Source organism: Lepidochelys kempii, chromosome 24 (assembly GCF_965140285.1).
Source record: "Lepidochelys kempii isolate rLepKem1 chromosome 24, rLepKem1.hap1, whole genome shotgun sequence".
In the NCBI taxonomy this organism is placed as follows: domain Eukaryota; kingdom Metazoa; phylum Chordata; order Testudines; family Cheloniidae; genus Lepidochelys; species Lepidochelys kempii.
Window position 1 is genome coordinate 18402210 of NC_136403.1, and position 17471 is coordinate 18419680.

Below are 17471 nucleotides of genomic sequence, written 5' to 3' on the forward strand. Positions count from 1 at the left end.
CACATCTCCACACAGTTTTCAAGAATGGGAGTAGCATGGATTTATATAGGGGCAATATGACATTTATTGTCTCATTATCTCTCCCTTTCTTAATGATTCCCAACATTCTGTTCTCTTTTTTGACATGCACTGCGTACTGTGAACTATCCACTGTGACTCCAAGATCTCTTTCTTGACTGGGAACAGCTAATTTAGACTCCATGTCTGGTTTTGGAAGCAAGTAGCTTTAAGTGAGGGGAAACTTGGGCTATGCAAGACACATCAGACTGCCACAAGGGGTACAGCGGTCTGGAAAGGTCGAGAGCCCCTGGCCTAGATCAAAGGCATGGCGAAGGTAGACCAGTGTGTTTGGAGTTTCGATTTCATGAAAACCAGTGGGCCGTGGTATGGTTTTCCCTTCCCCGTCTGCTGTTTTAGCGGAGTAACAACCATTCACCCTGAGCACAGCCCTGGGACTCACTGACCCAGCAGAGACGGTGGAGGGATGCTAATCAGGAACTTTAGCACCAGGAAAGTGCTGAGTCCAAAGGCAGGGGCCATCGTGTGTGCTGACCAACGCGTTCCTCCCTCCCCGCATCGAAGGCAAAGCCCACGTGGGTGGGGGCCCTGCCAGCTTGTTCTCTGGGAGAAGAAGCTGTAAGGATGGATTCAGGGAAGGATCCTGCCTCGCTGGGCTGGCTGGACTCTTACAGGGACCGGAACCGGATGCAAAGCGGGGATCCCTGGAGACGGATTGGGGGCACCTGAAAAGACTTGGGAGAATGGCAGGTTCTTCCATCACTGCCACCGTTTGGAATTACAGACTGCGACTCACCCGGGCATGAATTTTACCTGCTTTAACCCCTTGTGACCCTCATTCCCTTTCCTTAGCTCACGACCCTTTAGCGAGTTTCCTACAGACCTGGCTGCCAGCGTTGCCTTTGGTGGAGGATCTGGGGTCCCGTGGCTCTGGGGTAAGTGACCGGTCTCCTGGGGCTGGGAACAACCTGGGTGGGCTGGTTTGGGGTGTACGTGACCTTTCCTCACAAAGTCCGGCTTGTCTGAGAGTCTCTGAGGGGACTGGCTGTGACTCCGGGGTCAGACGGGGGCAGCAATCCAGGAGTTCACACTGGGTGAAATCTGCTCACAGAGCACCACCAGTTGGGGGGATCTGCCCTGTTTCCTGACACCTTCTCTGAGCCCGGCACTCCCAGTGGAGCCGCTCCAGAGAGCGGGACGAACTGAGCCCTGCAAAATCAACCTAGAAGGACATTTCTCCCCTCCAGGGCGTTCCCGCCCGCCTGGACAGCTGGGTGAGCCACGGCCTCTCCTTCCCACAGCCCTCCTTCCCCTGGGGAGCTCAGCCAGCCGGTGCCTTTCCCCGGCAATGGGCCTTGCCTTCCGGGAGGGGGTCCAGACAGGACTCCTGGGTTCCATTCCCTGGCCCTGCAAGGGGAGAGGGGTCCAATGGTTAGAGCAGGGGGCTTGGGAGCCAGGACTCCTGGGCTCTATCCCTGCCTTTCAGAAGGGAGTGGGGTCTGGTGGGTTACAGGGTGTGGTACTGGGAGTCAGGACTCCCGGGTTCTCTTCCTGCCAGCATCACTCGTGCACAGATAGGGGCGGGAGGCGCCCGGTAGGGGGCGGTCAGGGGACAAGGAGCAAGGGGGGTGCTTTCCCCAGAACTCGCTTTATTCAGCCAATGCACAAAAGGAACCCGCAATCCCCCCAAAGAGAACCACCAGCCGGAGGCTGCTGAAGGGAGGTGCACTGCAGCCCGGCACGCAGCAGAAGGGGAGGATGCCAGGCCGGGGCTCAGGGCTCCCTGATGCCTCCACCGGCCCTGGGAGCTGCGTAGCACTTGGCCTGGCTCAGGATCTCCGGCACGCCCTGGGCGTATTTCTTCACCAACGCTCTCTTCACGCAGGCGCCAGGGGAGCCACATCCACCCGCAATCATCCTCAGTTTGATGTGACCTGGACAGGGGGAGAGACGTGATCGGGGGTTCCCAATTCCCCCCACCCCCGCGACCCTCATGAGGTCTCTCACACACTCCCCTCCCAGCAGGACTGCACCCGGCTCTGCAGGCAGACTGGGGTCTAGTGCTCAGAGCAGGGAGCCTGGAACAACATGAGAACAGAAGAGGAATGGCCCTCCTGGGTCACCCCAAAGGTCCATCTAGCCCAGTATCCTCTGGCCAATGCCAGGTGCCCCAGAGGGAATGAACAGAACAGGGAATCATCCAGTGATCCATACCCTGTCGCCCATTCCCAGCTTCTGGCAAACAGAGGCTAGGGCCACCTTCCCTGCCCATCCTGGCTAATAGCCGCAGATGGACCTGTCCTCCAACAACTTCTCTAGTTCCTGTTTGAACCCTGTTATAGTCTGCGCCTTCACAACTTTCCCCGGCAATAAGTTCCACAGGTTTCTAGTGCATTGTGTGAAGCAGTACTTCCTTTGGTTTATTTTATACCTGCTGCCTGTGGTGACCCCTCGTTCTTATTTTAGGAGGAGTAAATAACACTTCCTTATTTCCTTCCTCCACACCCTTCAACCTTCTTTAGACCTCGATCATATCCCCCCTTAGCCGTCTCTTTTCCAGGCTCAATAGTACCACTCTTATTAATCTCTCCTCATATGGCAGCCAATCCATCCCCCTCATCATTTTGGTTGGCATTTTCTGAAGCCTTTCCAATTCCAATAGATCTTTTTTGAGACAGGGCGACCACATCCGTCCGCAGTGTTCAAGCTGTGGGCGTCCCATGGATTTATATTGAGGCAACACGATCTTTGGGGTTAGATCTCTGTCCTATTCTCTGTCCCTTTATGAATGACTCCCAGCATTCTGTTTGCTTTTTTGACGGCCACTGCACATGGAGTGGATGATTTCAGAGAACTCTCCACAGTGACTCCAAGATCTTTCTTGAGTGGTAAATTTGACCCATTATTGTGTATGTCTACTTGGGATTACGTTTGCCCATGTGCATTACTTTGCATTTATCAACACTGAATTTCCTCTGCCATTTTGTTGCCCAGTCACCCAGTTCTGAGAGACCCTTTAGTACCTCTTCACAGTCTGCTTTGGACTTCACTATCTTGAGTAGCTTTGTATCTTCTGCAAATTTTGCCACCTCACTATTTACCCCTTTTTCCAGAACATTTCGGAATATGGTGAAAAGCACTGGGCCCAGTGCAGATCCCTGAGGGACTCCCACTATTTCCCTCTCTCCATTCTGAAAACTGACCATTTCTTTCTACCCTTTTTTCCCTATCTTTTAACCAGTTACTGAGCCATGAGAGGATTTTATCCCATGACAGCTCACTTTGCTTAAGAGCCTTTGGTGAGGGACGCTTTCTGAAAATCTAAGTACACTATATCCATGGGATCCCCCTTGTCCACACTCTTGTTGACCCCCTCAGAGAATTCTAGTACACTGGTGAGGCGTGATTTCCCTTTACCGAAACCATGTTGACCCTTCCACAACAAATTATGTTCATCTATGTGGCTGACAGTTCTCTTCTTTCCTATAGTTTCAATGACTTTGCCCTGTACTGAAGTCAAACTTATTGGCCTGTAGTTGCCGGGATCACCTCTGGAGCCCTTTTTCGAAACAGGCGTGTCATTAGCCATCCTCCAGCCAGTTGAGACAGAAGCTGATTTAAATGGTAGGTTACAAACCACAGTTAGTAGTTCTGTAATTTGACGTTTGAGTTCCTTCCGAACTCTTGGGTGAAACCCATCTGGTCCTGGTGACTTATTACTGTTTAATTTATCAATTTCTTGCAAAAACTCCTGTAATGACTCCTCAATCTGGGACAGTTCCTCAGATTTGTCACCAAAGCAGAATGGCTCCGGTTTGGGAATCTCCCTCCCAGCCTCAGCCGTGAAGACTGATGCAGAGAATTCATTTACTTTCTCCGCAGTGGCCTTATCCTCCTTGGGTGCTCCTTTGGCATCTCGGCAAGTAGGACTCCTGGGTTCTCTCTGCAACTCTGCCAGGGGACTGGAGTCTAGTGGGTCAGAGCAAGGGGGGCTGGGACTGAGCCAGGACACCTGGGCTCCACCTCGTACTCTGTGTTCAGACCCCGCCCGCATCTGGAGGACTTACCCAGTCTTAATTTCCCAGATTCCACAACACAATGGTCCTCGGCGCCGGTGCAGGCCAAGACATCCTTCTCGTTCCAGTTATATGGCCCCACTCTGAGGAACGACTGGCACTGCTGGCCGTTGGGGACGGAGCTCACAGTTGGCACTGAGAACAGTCAGACACACACAGTCAGCCAAGGGTGGGGAGTCACCACACATTGGGCTCAATCCCAGCTCGGGGAAGGGAGTGGGGTCTAGTGGTTAGGAATGGGGGCTTTGGGCTGGGAGCCAGGACTCCTGGGTACTCTCCAGGCAGGTATGGCCGGAGCAGGGCTCTAGGTTTGCAGCAGACACACACCTGGGATGGCCCCGGCGTTGCAGCCGTCGGTGTCACAGCAGGCGATGTTCGCCCGCACGGTGACATTGTGTGGGTAGGTCAGCGAGAAGGGGCCGGGCTCACAGTTCTTGGGCTCCAGGCACGATTTACCCGTGTAGGAGAAGGAGGATCCCTCTGTGGAAGGGAAACAGAGCATCACCTCTCAGCTCCCCAGTGGACCCCCAGCTTCTTCATCCTCCCATTTTGTTCCATCCACCCCACCCCCAACTAATCTCATCTCCCCTCCGACCGCCGATAAAATCCTCTCTCCTTCTGATCCAGGCCCCACAGTCACCCACTGCAATTCCCATCTCATCCCATCCCCCGTCTATGACATTATCATTCCAGATGGAGCAGTCCCTGCTCCTGGAGAGGAGCGGAGACTATTGGTTAGAGTAGGGGCAGGGGCTGGGAGCCAGGATTCCTGGGTTCGACCCCTGGCTTCAGGAGGACAATGGTGTCTACACTTAGTAGGAATCTTCTTTCACTCACCCAGCCTCATCTCTGCCACGACAGTGACGCAGGTCGCTTCCGAGGGGGCGCAGGGCTGCAGGGGGCCGGAGCACAATTGCTCTCTGGACGCACACACCTCGCATTGCAGAGCGCTCCCTGGAGGTTGGAAAAATCCCTTCTCAGTACAAACCCCAGCTCCCCACTCCTCCCCAGGCAGTGCCTGTGGACGAAATACCACCAGCAACCAAGAGGTGGCGCTGTGGGAGTTGTTACCACCAATGCCTCCTCACTGAACGTGTGGGCAGGCAGATCTTGGAGAAATGCCACCTGCTTTTGCAGCAGTTCTGCCCAGTTCCATTTAACTCTCTGGATGGGGAAAGGCATCTTGCTAGCTGGTCATTTGTATCTTACTCAAAACCACAGACAAGTCTGTTTGCTGCCTGAGTGTCTGTGGCTACAATACATTTTCACCTGCTGACGTGGCTATCTGGGGTGCAGCTTGTGCCTGCGAACAAACCCCAGACGTCTGTGTAGACAGAAAAACAAGAATTCGGCTGTTCTGAAGAGGGGTTTCTGCCTGGCTTTGTGGTGAACCTTTCTCACACACACACACACACACCCCGCCGTCACTCTCTGCTCCAGGCCTCTGCCTCTCAGAGTTACATCAGCTCAGCCACACTCGACTTCAGCCCACTTTTCATCGCTGATCCTGCCAATTCTCTTCTTCAGAATACAATTCACGCTTGTTAAGCCTTTGGATTGATGGCTGTTCGTCTCCAGCCAGCGATCCCAGGAGCATGAACTCTTTCCTCTCCAGAGCATGGGGGCCTTTAAATTCATTACATGAGCATAAGGTAGTTTTAAGAAAGAAAGAAAGGAAGATTTTCCCACTTTGGTTTTTTTAGAGCTTTCATGTGGAAACATCAATTAAACCTCAGAACACCTTCCCCGCCCCTTCTACGCCCCTAGATGGTTGCAAAGTTATATTATCCCTATCAAAGAAATATGGAAACTGAGGTAGAAAAAAGATGTGTTCAATTCAGGGTTAAAACCAAGAAGACAGCTGAGAAGTCCTCACTCCTGACTCCCAGCCCACTCTAACCCACGAGATCCCACTCCTCTTTCAGAGCCACGGACAGAGCCCGGGAGTCCTGATTTGTAGCCATCTCTGCTCAAACTCACTACACCCCAGCCCGCTTCGACAGCTGGGGAATGAGCCCAGAAGTCCTGGCTCCCAGCCCCCCCCCTTTGCACCCCCATTCCCCTTTCAAACCCAGGGAATGAAGCCAGGAGTCCTGGCAGGAATCTCAGCACTGACAGGCAGGGGAACATTTCTAGGCAGGACGACATGTGAACGGGGGTGCTGCTCCTCATCGGGATGACCCCAAGCTCGGGCGAGAGATGGAGGAGGAACGAGAAGAAGGAAGGACAGACGGACTCAGACCCGCTGGCCAGGCCCTAGCGTGGGCTGTGGGCGTCCCAGGCTCCAATCCCTGCTCTCCCCGAGTCAGCCGGGGGACGTGGCACCGGGTTTTCCTCTTGCTGGTTTTACCCACAAATTCCATCCTGACCCCAGAATCCGCCATCCACAGCGGCACGTTCCCCAAGTGAATTCCCGACCCCACCACCCGGCTCCCTGTGCCCGGGGACGCACGGGACTCACCTGTGGCCAGGAGAGCGGACAGCAGGCAGAGGGGCAGAGCCACCCACATGGTGCCTGGATGTTAGCTGCAGTGAGCAGAACAGCAAGGAAGCATCTGGCTGTGGTTTTATCCGGCAGGTTGGCAAATACCTGCCCCCTGGGGGATCGGCTGGGGCTGCCCCATGACATCCTGGTGGACCCGGAGATGGGAGATTTCACAACCCTGCATGTGACTTTGGCTGATCAGGTGATGCAATGTGTCTTGAGGCCAATTCCCTTGTGCGTTAGTGGAGATCAGTGGTTCTCAGCCAGGGGTCCGTGTACTCCAGGGTACACACAGGTCTTCAGGGGGTACATCAGCTTATCTTGATGTTTGCCTCGTTTTACAACAGGCCAGATATAAAGCACTAGTGAAGTCAGTACGAGCTAAAATTTCCTGACACAATGACTTGTTTGTGCAGCTCTATGTACTATCCACTGAACTGTAAGAACAATATTTATATCCCAGTGGAGTTATCTTATCATTACCCGGGGAAACTGAGAAAGGAAGCTATTTGTCAGTCACAATGTGGCCGTAACACTTAGGTAATAACATAAGAAAGGACGTGTCATAAATATAAAGGGAAGGGGAACCACTTTTCTGTCCCCGGTGCTATAAAATCCCCCATGGCCAGTGGCAAAACACTTTCACCTGTTGTCATAAATAGAAAGGGAAGGGTAAACTCCTTTATAATCCCTCCTCTCCAGAGGAAAAATCCTCTCACCTGTAAAGGGTTAAGAAGCTAAAGGTAACCTCGCTGGCACCTGACCAAAATGACCAATGAGGAGATAAGATGCTTTCAAAAGCTGGGAGGAGGGAGAAAAACAAAGGGTCTGTGTCTGTCTGTGTGATGCTTTTGCCGGGGACAGAACAGGAATGGACTCTTAGAATTTAGTGAGTAATCTAGCTAGGTATGTGTTAGATTATGATTTCTTTAAATGGCTGAGAAAATAGCTGTGCTGAACAGAATGGATATTCCTGTCTGTGTGTCTTTTTGTAACTTAAGGTTTTGCCTAGAGGGATTCTCTCTGTTTTGAATCTAATTCCCCTGTAAGGTATTTGCCATCCTGATTTTACAGAGGTGATTCTTTTCTACTTCTATTAAAAGTCTTCTTTTTAAGGATACTCAATGCTTTTTCATTGTTCTAAGATGCAAGGGTTTGGGTCTGTGGTCACCTATGCAAATTGGTGAGGATTTTTACCAAACCTTCCCCAGGAAGTCGCGTGCAAGGGTTGGGAGGTTTGGGAGGGAAAGACGTGTCCAAACTACGTTTCCCAGTAAACCCAGTTAAAGTTTGGTTGTAGCAGTAGAAATCTAGGGGCAAAGGACGAAATTAATTTGTACCTTGGGGAAGTTTTAACCTAAGCTGATGAAAGTAAGCTTAGGAGGTTTTCATGCAGGTCCCCACATCGGTACCCTAGAGTTCAGAGTGGGGAAGGAACCTTGACAGGTGTGTAGGGGAACAGATGGACAGGCGTGAAGGCAGATGGATGGATGGACAGACAGCCTCGTAGGGGAATGGATGGATGGGTGTGTGGGGGGAAGGGTGGACGTGTAGGAGGATGGACGGACGGAAGGATGGGTGTTGTCAGGGAGTCCCCGGGCGATGCTCTGGACCTGCTCCCTACGAAGCCAGGCAGGACTCTGGGGAAGTCTCCTCTCTGTGAGCAGCCTGTCTGCAGGACACACAGCTCGCCCGGCTTCCACCTTCCTGGGTCTGACCTCGGAGCATTCAGCCTCCTCTGCCATTCCATGCTCTTCTCACAGTGAGTCTGCCCAGGCGGGGTCCTGGGGAAGCCAGAGGGTCCTGTCCCCCAACTCCACAGTCAGACGGGACTCTCAGCCAGCCAGTAAAACAGAGGTTTATTAGACAACAGGAACATGGTCTAAAACAGAGCTTGTGGGTGCAGAGAACAGGACCCCTCAGCCGGGTCCATTTTGGGGGGCAGTGAGCCAGACAACCCCATCTGCACTTCACTCCACTCCCCAGCCAGCCCCAAACTGAAACTCCCTCCAGCCCCACCTCCTCTGGGCTTTCCCCTTTCCCGGGCCAGGAGGTCACCTGATTCCTTTGTTCTCCAACCCTTTAGCTCTCACCTTGCAGGGGGGAAGGGCCCAGGCCATCAGTGGCCAGGAAACAGGGTGTCGGCCATTCTCTGTGTCCAGACCCCTGCACACACCTGCCCTCTCGGGCTCTGCAAGGATCATACATCCTTATCCCACCTAGATACTTAAGAACTGCCTAGGGGAAACTGAGGCACCCCCACACTATTCAGAGGAAACATTAAGAACGCTTCCACTTCCTCACAGGTGTGTCGGGGATGGATGGAGGGGCGGCCCTGCACAGCCTTGCAAAGCACAGAGGGAAACTGAGGCACTCCATGGCATCGTAGAAATAGGAGCTCAATTCCCACTTTGTCGCATCCCTCTGTGCCCCAAACTGCTGCAGACACCAGCCGGTGCACCCTGCCCCTGCCAGCACCGATCCCAGGCACTGGCTTTAACAGGGGGAGTGAGATCAACCCAGCCAAGGCCACCTCCACGAACCCGAGGCCTTCGGGGACCGGACGAGAAAAGGGGGATGCTGGCACCAGAAATTAAAATGGAAATCCTGCTTTATTTCCCTCCTCACCAGATCCTGTTACCAGTGTAGGAGAAATTCTGTGAGTAACTGTCGTGCTCAGCCCCAGCCCTGCCCCGCTGGTCACAGCACCTGCCTCGGTGTCTAGGAGGCAAACGCACTGGTCAAGGGTGGGTGGCGCTGACTTTCCACCATCGTTCTCCGCACCGACCGTTTGCTGGCTGTGGGCGGGACACGCGCGCCAAGGGCTTAGCACACCTGGGCTCCAGGTCCCCCTCTGCCAGCCACCCTGTGTGACCTGGGACACACCACTTAGGCCCAGAGCTTCAAAGAGTTAGGTCCTGCTGAGGATCTGTGCCTCACTTTCCCCCATCTGTTCAATGCGGGTGACTGCCCTGCCCCATCCCACAAGGTGGCTGTGAGGATAATACATTAAAGATGACGCAGGGTTCAGATACCATGATGATGCGTGCCAGACAAGTATTTAGCGAGACATGCTGGGGAGGGTGGTTAACAAGCTCCTTAGGGATGTGGTGGATGCAGCATCCATCGGCATCCCCCAGGCCAGGCTGGCTGCCCTCCTGGAAGATGCTTTCATCAAATACACGTGATCGGGCACAATGTAGGGAGGACTTCTCCAGCCTGGGCTGTGCGGCAGGTCAGAGTAGATGCTGGGAATGGGCCCTTCTGGCTTGGGACGCCAGGAAAAGGGGCGAGGTGGCTCCCAGGAATCACCAGCCCTCGGGCACTGGTTTCATCTGTAAATAATTTTTGTGACTGTTTTGCTTCTAACCAGAAGCGAAGGAAAATGCAGGCTATTCCTTCTCCTGTGTATCCTCCGCCACGCCCAGGAATATCTCCCTCTTCTTCGGGAACGGGGTCTTTGTGAAGATTCAATCCCGGACCTGCTGTACGAACAGCTGCAATACCCGGTTCTCTCCTGTCTGTACGTCTCTGCATCCCTCCCTGCTTCTTCCCAGTGGCCCAGGCTCCGACTGAGTGTCAAACTGGTTTGGAAAAGGTTCTTTTCTGGAGAAGGGTGGGGTCCCGTGTAGCACCTGGTGCCATAGGAGGGACCCTGATCTCAGGGGAGGGAGGCGTGCAGTGCCTGGCACAATGGGGGCCCCCAGTAGCAGGCTGGGGGGGATCTATGCAGTGCCCAGTGCAATCAGGGCCCCTGCTCTGGGGAGTCTGTGCAGCTCTTGGCACAAGGAGGTCCCTGATCTCAGTTATTGCAGTGCTAGAAATAAGTGGTAACAAAGTAGAGAAGGCACCTGTCCTCAGCCCTGCCCGTCAACCCCCACCGACCCTCTCTTTGGGGGTCTTGCAGGGCCGATCATCAACACCGTCTAGACGGGAGGCCGGTGCCCAATCTGCATTGCCCCTGGTCGGAGCAGCTGTTCCAGCACGGAGACCCTGCAGTGCGAGGGCCGTGCCAGCCAGTGCATTTCCATCAGCGGGCAGATCTGGGAAGGTGAGCGCCTGTCCCGGATTCTTTCCAGCCCTGGCTCTCAGGGCCCATAGGCACTAGGACAAAGGGAGACCCGGGCCGGGATTTCCAGTGGGCCAGGCCCCCGCAGCCTCCCGGCAGTTCCCGCTTTACCTGGCTATGCCCTTGGCCCAGCTCTAGGCAAAGCTCAGCCCCAGGCTCCCTATGGGGCCAGAGCCTCTTGTCACACCCTGTGGCTTTGCAAGCGAGTTCGGAGCCACGCTCCCCTGTTTCAAAGCCAGCCGGCTTCCCCCTCTCCCTGTGGACATGTCTCTGACCCGTGTTTAAACCCAAACCCCGCTCCGTCCACACACAGAGCCCCCTGCCCCCTGCCCCCACCTGCCCTGCCCTGCCAGGGCAGCTCAGCCAGGGGAGCCTGCACCCCTACCCGCAGTGCAGCGGTGGCAGATTAGCCAATGGGCCGTCAGGGCCTGTGCCCAGCAGCCTCAGCCCATTGGGGGCCCCCTGGAAAATGGGCACCCCTGCACCCCAAGCCCGGTGCCTGGCAGAAGTGCCAGGTGGCGGGGGAAGCCCCAGCGCCCGGATCCCAGCTGCGGCTGTGGCCCGGGGACTGGAAGAGCTCTCACCCCCAGTTGGCGGCGGGACAGATCTTTCCTGGTCTTGGGGCCGTGAGCGGGGGGGCTGCAAGGGGGTGGGTGGACTGGGACAGGACTGTGGGGGGAACCGGGGCAGGGCCACTGGGGAAGGAGCAGAACAGGGGTGGGACTGCAGACAGAAGGGGCGGGCGGGCCCCAGGGCCTGCACAGCCCAGCCTTCCCAGCTTCTCACTGGCCACCATCAGCCTGAAGTAGCAACCGCCACCGATGGAAGAAAAAGAGACGACCACCATGCAGCGTGCGGCCAGCTGCTCCCCAGGGCCGGGCAGCTGAGCTCTCACCGCTGTGACCTGCCCTGGGGTCCCGGTTGCTGTCCTGTGGATGCCGTCCCTCCCCTCGACCTCCAACCTAGACCTCCCCAACTGCAACTGGAGACCATTGCTCCTCGTTCTGTCATCTGCCACCACTGAGAACTGCCGAGCTCCATCCTCTTTGGAACCCCCTCAGGTAGTTGAAGGCTGCTATCAAATTCCCCCTCACTCTTCTCTTCTGCAGACGAAAGAAGCCCAGTTCCCTCAGCCTCCCCTCCTAAGTCACGTGCTCCAGCCCCCTAATCATTTTCGTTGTCCTCCGCTGGACTCTCTCCAATTTGTCCACATCCCTTCTGTAGTGGGGGGCCCAAAACTGGACCCAGTACTCCAGATGTGGCCTCACCAGTGCCGAATAGAGGGGAACAATCTCTTCCCTCCATCTGCTGGCAACGCTCCTACTGATGCAGCTCAAAATGCCGTTGGCCTTCTTGGCAACAAGGCCACCCTGCTGACTCATTGCCAGCTTCTCATCCACTGTAATCCCCAGGTCCTTCTCTGCGGAAAGGTTGGCAAATACCTACCCCTAAGGGATGGGCTGGGGCTGCCCCGTGACATCCTGGTGGGACCGGAGATGGGAGATTTCACAACCCTGCATGTGACACTGGCTGATCAGGTGATGCCAATGTGTCTTGAAGCCAATTTCCTTGTGTATTCGTGGAGACCAGTGGTTCTCAGCCAGGGGTCCGTGTACCCCAGGGGTACACACAGGTCTTCCACGGTGATACATCAGCTTATCTTGATGTTTGCCTCATTTTACTACAGGCCAGATAAAAAGCACTAGTGAAGTCAGTACGAGCTAAAATTTCCTGACACAATGACTTGTTTGTGCAGCTCTATGTACTATCCACTGAACTGTAAGAACAATATTTATATCCCAGTGGAGTTATCTTATAATTACACAGTGGAAATGAGAAAGGCAGCTATTTGTCAGTCACAGTGTGGCCGTGACACTTTTATATATTTTTAAAATAACATAAGAACGGACTTGTCATAAATATAAAGGGAAGGGGAACCACCTTTCTGTCCCTGAAGCTCTAAAATCCCTCATGGCCAGTGGCAAAACACTTTCACCTGTTGTCATAAATATAAAGGGAAGTGTAAACCCCTTTATAATCCCTCCTGTCCAGAGGAAAAATCCTCTCACCTGTAAAGGGTTAAGAAGCTAAAGGTAACCTCGCTGGCACCTGACCAAAATGACCAATGAGGAGATGAGATGCTTTCAAAAGCTGGGAGGAGGGAGAAAAACAAAGGGTCTCTGTTTGTCTGATGCTTTTGCCGGGGACAGAACAGGAATGGACTCTTAGAAGTTAGTAAGTAATCTAGCTAGGTATGTGCTAGATTATGATTTCTTTAAATGGCTGAGAAAATAGCTGTGCTGAATAGAATGGATATTCCTGTCTGTGTGTCTTTTTGTAACTTAAGGTTTTGCCTAGAGGGATTCTCTCTGTTTTGAATCTAATTCCCCTGTAAGGTATTTGCCATCCCGATTTTACAGAGGTGATTCTTTTCTACTTCTATTAAAAGTCTTCTTGTAAGGAAACTCAATGCTTTTTCTTTGTTCTAAGATCCAAGGGTTTGGGTCTGTGGTCACCTATGCAAATTGGTGAGGATTTGTACCAAACCTTCCCCAGGAAGTGGGGTGCAAGAGTTGGGAGGATTTTGGGGGGAAAGACGTTTCCAAACTACGTTTTCTCAGGAACCCAGATAAAGTTTGGTGGTGGCAGTGGAAATCCAAGGGAAAGGGTAAAATAGCTTGTACCTTGGGGAAGTTTTAACCTAAGCTGGTAAAAGTAAGCTTAGGAGGTTTTCATGCAGGTCCCCACATCTGTACCCTAGAGTTCAGAGTGGGGAAGGAACCTTGACAATGCCGTAGGGATGCTAACGAAGAACTTTAGCACCAGAAAAGTGCTGACCCCAAAGGCAGGGGCATCGCGTGTGCAGACCACCGCGTTCCTCCCTCCCCCCATCGAAGGCAAAGCCCACGTGGGTGGGGGCCCTGCCACCTTCTTCTCTGGGAGAAGAAGCTGTAAGGATGGATTGAGGTAACCCTGCCTCGCTGGGCTGGCTGGACGCTTACAGGGACCGGAACCGGATGCAAAGCGGGGATCCCTGGAGACCGTCTGGGGGCACCTGAAAAGACTTTGGAAAATGGCAGTTTCTTCCTTCACCGCCACCGTTTGGAATTACAGACTGCGACTCACCCGGGCATGAATTTTACCTGCTTTAACCCCTTGTGACCCTCATTCCCTTTCCTTAGCTCACGAATCTTTAGCGAGATTCCTACAGACCTGGCTGCCAGCGTTGCCTTTGGTGTAGGAACTGGGGTCCCGTGGCCCTGGGGTAAGAGACTGGTCTCCTGGGGCAGGGGACAACCTGGGTGGGCTAGTTTGGGGTGGAAGTGAACTTTCCTCACAAAATCCGGCTTCTCTGAGAGTAACTGAGGGGACTGGCTGTGACTCCGGGGGCAGCGATCCAGGAGTTCACGCTGGGTGAAATCTGCTCACAGAGCACCACCGGTTGGGGGGATCTGCCCTGTTTCCTGACACCATCCCTGAGCCCGGCACTCCCAGTGGAGCCGCTCCAGAGAGCGGGACGAACTGAGCCCTGCAAAATCAACCTAGAAGGACATTTCTCCCCTCCAGGGCTTTCCCGTCCGCCTGGACAGCTGGGTGAGCCACGGCCTCTCCTTCCCACAGCCCTCCTTCCCCAGGGGAGCTCAGCCAGCCGGTGCCTTTCCCCCAGCCATGGGCCTTGCCTTGGGGGAGGGGGCCTAGGCAGGACTCCTGGGTTCCATTCCCTGGCCCTGCAAGGGGAGAGGGGTCCAGTGGTTAGAGCAGGGGGCTTGGGAGCCAGGACTCCTGGGCTCTATCCCTGGCTTTCAGAAGGGAGTGGGGTCTGGTGGGTTACAGGGTGGGGTACTGGGAGTCAGGACTCCCGGGTTCTCTTCCTGTCAACATCACTTGTGCACAGATAGGGGCGGGGTGGGGCCCGGTAGGGGGCGGTCAGGGGACAAGGAGCAAGGGGGGTGCTTTCCTCACAACTTGCTTCATTCAGCCAATGCACAAAATTAACCCGCAATCTCCCCCAAAGAGAAGGAGCAGCCGGTGGCTGCTGAAGGGAGGTTCACTGCAGCCCAGCACACAGCACAAGGGAAGGACGCCAGGCCGGGGCTCAGGGCTCCCTGATGCCTCCACCGGCCCTGGGAGCTGGGTAGCAGTCAGCCTGGCTCAGCACCTCCACCACGCCCTGAGCGTATTTCTTCACCCCCACTCTCTTCACGCAGGTGCCAGGGGAGCCACATCCAGCCACAATCTTCGTCACGGTGATGCCACCTGGACGGGGGGAGAGAGACGTAATCAGGGGCTCCCACAACCCCCCTCCCCCGTCCCCCATGTGGTTTCTCACACACTCCCCTCCCAGCAGGACTGCACCCGGCTCTGCAGGCAGACTGGGGTCTAGTGCTCAGAGCAGGGGGCTGGAACAACGTGAGAACATAACAGAGGAACGGCCCCCCTGGGTCACACCAAAGGTCCATCTAGCCCAGTATCCTCTGGCCAATGCCAGGTGCCCCAGAGGGAAGGAACAGAACAGGGAATCATCCAGTGATCCATCCCCTGTCGCCCATTCCCAGCTCCTGGCAAACAGAGGCTAGGGCCACCTTCTCTGCCCATCCTGGCTATAGCCACAGATGGACCTGTCCTCCAGGAACTTCTCTAGTTCCTGTTTGAACCCTGTTATCATCTTCACCTTCACAACATCCCCCGGCAATGAGTTCCACAGATTGACTGTGCACTGTGTGAAGCAGTACTTCCTTTGGTTTGTTTTAAACGTGCAGCCTGTGGTGACCCCTCGTTCTTATATTAGGAGGAGTAAATAACACTTTCTTATTTCCTTCCTCCACACCCTTCAGCCTTCTCTAGACCTAAGTCATATCCCCCTTAGCCGTCTCTTTTCCAGGTTGAAAAGTCCCACTCTTATTAATCTCTCTTCATATGGCAGCCGTTCCATCCCCCTCATCATTTTGGTTGGGCTTTTCTGAAGATTTTTCCAATTCCAATATCTCTTTTCTGAGAGGGGCGACCACATCCACACACAGTGTTCAAATTGTGGGCGTCCCATGGATTTATATTGAGGCAACATGCTATTCTCATGGGTGACTTTAATTTTTCTGATATCTGCTGGGAGAGCAATACAGCGGTGCATAGACAATCCAGGAAGTTTTTGGAAAGCGTAGGGGACAATTTCCTGGCGCAAGTGCTAGAGGAGCCAACTAGGGGGGGCGCTTTTCTTGACCTGCTCCTCACAAACCGGGTAGAATTAGTGGGGGAAGCAAAAGTGGATGGGAATCTGGGAGGCAGTGACCATGAGTAGGTTGAGTTCAGGATCCTGATGCAGGGAAGAAAGGTAAGCAGCAGGATACGGACCCTGGACTTCAGGAAAGCAGACTTCGACTCCCTCAGGGAACGGATGGCCAGGATCCCCTGGGGGACGAACTTGAATGGGAAAGGAGTCCAGGAGAGCTGGCTGTATTTCAAGGAATCCCTGTTGAGGTTACAGGGACAAATCATCCCAATGAGTCGAAAGAATAGTAAATATGGCAGGCAACCAGCTTGGCTTAATGGTGAAATCCTAGCGGATCGTAAACATAAAAAAGAAGCTTACAAGAAGTGGAAGGTTGGACATATGACCAGGGAAGAGTATAAAAATATTGCTCGGGCATGTAGGAATGTTATCAGGAGGGCCAAATCGCACCTGGAGCTGCAGCTAGCCAGAGATGTCAAGAGTAACAAGAAGGGTTTCTTCAGGTATGTTGGCAACAAGAAGAAAGCCAAGGAATGTGTGGGCCCCTTACTGAATGAGGGAGGCAACCTAGTGACAGAGGATGTGGAAAAAGCTAATGTACTCAATGCTTTTTTTGCCTCTGTTTTCACTAACAAGGTCAGCTCCCAGACTGCTGCGCTGGGCATCACAAAATGGGGAAGAGATTGCCATCCCTCTGTAGAGATAGAGGTGGTTAGGGACTATTCAGAAAAGCTGGCCTTCTACAAGTCCATGGGGCCGGACGAGTTGCATCCGAGAGTGCTGAAGGAATTGGCGGCTGTGATTGCAGAGCCATTGGCCATTATCTTTGAAAACTCGTGGCGAACGGGGGAAGTCCCGGATGACTGGAAAAAGGCTAATGTAGTGCCCATCTTTAAAAAAGGGAAGAAGGAGGATCCTGGGAACTACAGGCCAGTCAGCCTCACCTCAGTCCCTGGAAAAATCATGGAGCAGGTCCTCAAAGAATCAATCCTGAAGCACTTGCATGAGAGGAAAGTGATCAGGAACAGCCAGCATGGATTCACCAAGGGAAGGTCATGCCTGACTAATCTAATCGCCTTTTATGATGAGATTACTGGTTCTGTGGATGAAGGGAAAGCAGTGGATGTATTGTTTCTTGACTTTAGCAAAACTTTTGACACGGTCTCCCACAGTATTCTTGTCAGCAAGTTAAGGAAGTATGGGCTGGATGAATGCACTACAAGGTAGGTAGAAAGCTGGCTAGATTGTCGGGCTCAACGGGTAGTGATCAATGGCTCCACATCTACTTGGCAGCCGGTATCAAGTGGAGTACCCCAAAGGTCGGTCCTGGGGCCAGTTTTGTTCAATATCTTCATAAATGATCTGGAGGATGGTGTGGATTGCACTCTCAGCAAATTTGCGGATGATACTAAACTGGGAGGAGTGGTAGATACGCTGGAGGGGAGGGATAGGATACAGAAGGACCTAGACAAATTGGAGGATTGGGCCAAAAGAAATCTGATGAGGTTCAATAAGGATAAGTGCAGGGTCCTGCACTTAGGACGGAAGAAACCAATACACAGCTACAGACTAGGGACCGAATGGCTAGGCAGCAGT

The 17471-nt window shown here is 53.7% G+C and overlaps 1 long non-coding RNA gene across 1 annotated transcript; it reads right to left on the reverse strand.

The window, feature by feature from the left end:
• Positions 1-1650: 1650 nt before the first annotated feature.
• On the reverse strand, positions 1651-4172 carry LOC144929851 (uncharacterized). Its single transcript, XR_013634977.1, has 2 exons — positions 4086-4172; positions 1651-1952 (listed from the first exon to the last, which is right to left on the reverse strand). It is a non-coding gene; the product is annotated as an uncharacterized LOC144929851 (long non-coding RNA).
• Positions 4173-17471: the final 13299 nt, after the last annotated feature.